We start from the raw sequence: 5,122 nt of genomic DNA, 5'->3' as shown, positions 1-5,122 counted from the left end.
CTACAAGGGAAGATTTCCATAGTGTAGGAAACGTATTGCACTTCAGTGACAAGTTAAATATAAACGTCAACACGGGTGAGAAGATATCAGAATAAGCCTTAAGGAAGTCGGCGGGGATGCCGTCAGGCGCTGGCCTAGTCGTTGGCTTTAGCTTGCGAACGGCGTCATCAACATCGTTCTCAGTAATGGCAAAACTCAGTTGTCTTGCGACGTAAACCCGCAATTATTATTATTAGTAATGGTAAACGACGGCAAATTATCACCGCGAGACGAGACTGGTAAACTAATATCTACAGTGGAACAGTTAGTCATCGTAAACAGATGCGAAGCGCGTGGCAAACATGTTGATTCCCATATGCAGGGGGGGAATATATTTGTTATAAAAAAAGAAAGGAAAGGTTAGCCAGGCAGAGAGCCGGCTTGCTATTCCGAAAAAATGAAACAGGGGGAGTGGGGAAGGGGGAAAACGAAAAAGAAAAGGAAGGAAAGAGGAAAAGAAGAAAGGAGGAATCGAAACAAAGGAGGGAAAGAAAAAAGAAAAACGGGGAGTCAAAAGAAAGGAAGGAAAGAAAACTAAAAGGAAACAAAAAGAAAGGAATGAAAGAAAGAAGAGGATAAACACTAGCACAAAGTTACATACAGTTCACGAGCCGTGAGACTCTGAGAAAATCAAGGGGTGCGGCAGTGACAGCCCACTGGTTGGGGTGCAAAACAGGGCCAAGAAGACTGTAAAGTATTGCCATCATATAGAGAAAGCGCTGTGCCGTGCTCCTAGTGCTCATGCTTATACCATTTCCAAAATTTTCAGGGATTGTTTCGCAGGTCAGACTGCACAGCATTCAGTTACAGTCTTCGGTTATTAAGAATCATTTTCTTGAGAAGGAGTCGGTAGGCGGCAAACCTGCTATAACCCAATGCATTGAGCATATGTAGAGAATGTGCTTGTCTTACACTACAAGTTACATGATTTGGAATTCGTTGAGGTAGAGTATACTGGCAAGTGAAACTTTGAGTATGCTTTCCAAAAATACAGCAAGTCTCACCCATTGTTTTCTTGTTAACTAAAGTTGTGGAACTCCCATGACCATATATGAATCTTGCAGAACCAACTGTTCGGAGGACATAAAGCTCTTCGATTGCCTTTACCAGGACAACTCAACTGTTTCGTTCGAGTTCGGCCAAGCTTTTTTTGACGCTCTTCGTGTTCCCTGCTTTGCCTACACATATCCGATAGTGTGCAAAAACTGGTAAGTATCGTACCTCAGGTCCTTTGTCTTGCCATTGTCTTTCCCTATATCCCCTGCTTTGCCATACACCACTGAGATGGTACGGGGTCCTCAGAAGATTTGCTCTCTCCCGTTCCTTTTCGCTTCAATTTATGCTCTCATGTTTGTGATTACAACGACCGACCATAGATATTCTAAAGGTTCAGTCTAAAAATGACACTAGGGGTCGCTAGGAACAGTTTATTTCTGCGTGGTCGTATGCTGGGAGGGGCGAGTCTGACAACTCGTGATTGCGTCATAGATGAAGCGGCTTCGCCTGGCAGGCTCTGCTTAAATTATAAACCGGAGGCAGCCGATGACAACCGGAGACAGCCGACCGGAGGCAAAACTGGAGACACCAGATCTCTATGCCTGTGGGCACAGATCGACCACTGTATATAGTGTGTCGCTTACGGTATGAGTTGTCTCTCAGTGAAAAACCCCGAATTATTATTACATCGTAGGATTGCTGCCTCCCCTGATATGCTGACGATACGTGGCGAACCTTTGTGAAAATTTGTACCTTCACAGATAACAAGTCGGAACCTTTCTCGTGTCATTGAGGAATCGTCAAACTAAGCAAAACGGATCAAAATATAGAGGGTGCTCATATTATGCAGTGAAGTTCTCTTTCTGTCGCATGCGGCCTGCCTTATTCCACAGTCAGTGAAAAACACTATCTTAAATAAACCCATGGAATTCTTTCATGACATCGTGACTGAACAGCGCACAAGCAACACAAGGTCCACAAAACGATACGGGCAAGCGCCGACTTCCAATTAAAGATTTACTATAGGAAATAGAAAGTATATACATTAGTCACGCGCACGCGCCGAAGCACGCTCTCGACGAAAAACAAGTTATACTTGTCAGTCAACATCTTGTCTTGCTTCACTTCCAGCAATCGGGTAGATGAAACTCCCCACCCATCATCCTGAAATAAAGTTGTTGTTGTTGTTGATCACGAAAGGGGTACTTACACAGATGTGGGGTATACAAAACTGCTATGTTTTCGGCCTCAAGTTGCCCTTCCATTGCGCTAACAGGACTGACGTTCTTCTTTGAAAACGTGTTTCTGCGCGTGCGCTAGAATAAATCTTCAGTTGCAAGTAAGCGCTTGTCATCCTGTGGTACTTGTCTTGCTTGTTCGGGTTCGAATCCCGGCACCGGCTGTGCTGTCTGGGGTTTTTCCTGGGTTTTCCTCAGACGCTTTCAGACATATGTCGGCACAGTTCCCTTAGAAGTCGGCCCAGGACGCACATTCCCCCAGGGCGTCAGTCGTGACGTTGCCCACTTCTGTGAGGCCGACAACGGCAAGCCCTTTCACCACCACCACCACCATCTTGCTTGTGCGCTGTTCAGACATAATACCGCACTAGGTGGCCGTAAAAGGGCTCGCCATTGTCGGCCTCACAGAAGTGGGCAACGTCACGACTGACGCCCTGGGGGAATGTGCGTCCTGGGCCAACTTCTAAGGGAACTGTGCGCGACATATGTCTGAAAGCGCAGGAGGAAAACCCAGGAAAAACCCCAGACAGCACAGCCAGCACCGGGATTCAAGCCTGGGTACTTCCGTACCAACTATATAGGCCAATCATCCTTGTTGACATTTCGTCGTGCTATCTCGTTTCATCCTCTTTTTGCTTCCCTGTGCAGGACTTTCAGATGGTTTCCCCTGTCACAAACTTGTGAAGAGTATGACGTCGACAAAAATGCCAGCAAAAGGTGGCAGTTCATTTCCCCTCCAAATTTCTACAGCGCTTATACGGAAAAATGGTACCCAGGCAAGCCCACGCTTCCTGAGAAGACAGGGTACAATTGGAAGCTTGCCTGTCAGAGGGATCCCGGTATGGGATGCGGCGACTATGACTTTGTGAAAAATAAAACGGCTGAGTGAAGCTGTGCAAGTCGTGCTTGTGAAACCCTTGTATATACCAGAGCGCAGCTAAACCAAAAAATAGCAGAAGTCTAGCGCTCGCAAGTGAATAAAATAAGTATTTAAAGAGATTGAAACATTTATTTAACTAAAAAGCGAGCTTTCAGACGGAGTCCGTCCTTCATCAGGTGCATACATTGAACATTGGTAGATATATTCATACTACTGTACATCGAAGAAAGGGGACAAAGAATGTGGTGAGGTGGAAATACAAATTCTTATTAGAGAGGACTGAAGGCGCGTGAACATACCTTATGCACATTCCCCCACAGTTTTTGCGCTTAAAACGTATATGCTCAGACCAGGATGATTTTTATGAACATGCAATCGACATGACTAAAGACTTCCTAAACCGTGGTTACCCTTCCCCTCTAGTCAGTGATGCCCTCCACAAATTAAACTTAAAGGAAAGAGATGTCCTGCTAGCATGTGTAGTCCTGCTACTGTCTTCCCAAAATCGCCCTCATGAGGCCAGTCGTCGTGAGGCCATTAATACGTGAGGGTACAATGTATTCCGTGAGGAGCCTCACAGATGAGGCCGTGAGGCCCTTTGTGAGGAACCTCACGGATGAGGCTGTGAGGCCTTTCGTGAGGAACCTCACGGCCTGAGGCCGTGAGGCCTTTCGTGAGGGGCCTCACGGATGAGGTGATGCGTTCGGGCTCCTCTTTGCTGACGCCAAACACTAACGTTAAACCTCACTGTGACAGTAACAACTGTTACCAAATTTATCCAAGCACAGCACGAAACCCTATGAACAGTTTAATGCCAGGCAGTATCATTAGTACCAACTACCGACGCAGTAGTTCAACGCCGACGTGTCATGTGAAGATGACGGAAAGTTCTTTTTAGGCTCATGTGCCTCCTAGTGACTTGAAAACACGTCAGGCCATGAGGGTATTCATGAGGCGAGGGCTCGCGAGGATGAGGGGTCGTGAGGCCATGAAGGTCCTCATGAGAAGAAGGTATGTGAGGTCATGAGGGTCATGAGGTGAGAACACGTGACGATGAGGGCCCTCATGAGGTGAAGGCATGTGAGGATGGGGATGGTGAGGCCTCTCGGGATCCCGATGCCCTGAGGTGAGGTTTGTGAGGGCAAAATTCAAAGTGGAATGTGAGGGTGAGGGCGACGGATGTTTAGTTACTGGTGAAGAAAATTTGGTGAGAGTGAGTGAGGCCAATGAAGTATGTGCTTCGTGAGGTGAGGATGAGTGAGACCGTAGGAAAATACCCACTTATGCTCGTGGCTGACCGTTTCGACTGGCCCAAACAAAAGACAAAATTTACATTCCTTTTTCTTTCTTTTTTTAAACTAGCCAAGTCATGCAGGCACCACGTTCTGTGTATGCTCCTTTTCCACTTCTCGTGTTTCTGACATGCTTAAAGTTTACTGCTGTAAAGGGAAATGTTGGGGGCTTGCTTAAAAAGGGAGACTTCGCAACGATTAAAAAAAAAAAGATGAACATCCTACCCAACACGGACCGCTTCCTTGATACCGAATACAACATTAGTATTAATTTTGTGCGAGTGATTAATTCGTAAATGATGACAATACCAAACCGAAACCAAAACTCAAAGCACACAGCGGCTCGCCGGAGGAAGATACTGTGGCGTCACCCAGCACTGTCGTCTGCTATGAAGCTTGCATTCTTCCATGCCGGATGACGTCAGAAGTGTTGCTTTCAGCGCCCTCTTGCTTCACAGAGGCGAAGCGCTCACTTCGTAATAATTCGTTCGAATAAAATCTGTGCACGTTGGGAAGGCGATATTTCGTAAGTATATTCCTCATACCCCTTGAGTCAGTGCTATGTCACAATCTTTGTGATGATTTTGTTGCGGAGTCCCACTTTAAGTGTATTTTTTTCGAACGAATGATTTCACTCAGCTCTCACTTCGTGCTCCAACAACAGCGAAAGCGGAGCA

This window comes from Ornithodoros turicata, chromosome 2 (assembly GCF_037126465.1).
Source record: "Ornithodoros turicata isolate Travis chromosome 2, ASM3712646v1, whole genome shotgun sequence".
Taxonomy (NCBI): domain Eukaryota; kingdom Metazoa; phylum Arthropoda; class Arachnida; order Ixodida; family Argasidae; genus Ornithodoros; species Ornithodoros turicata.
The sequence above is the reverse complement of the archived record's forward strand: the minus strand, read 5'-3'. Positions refer to the sequence as shown.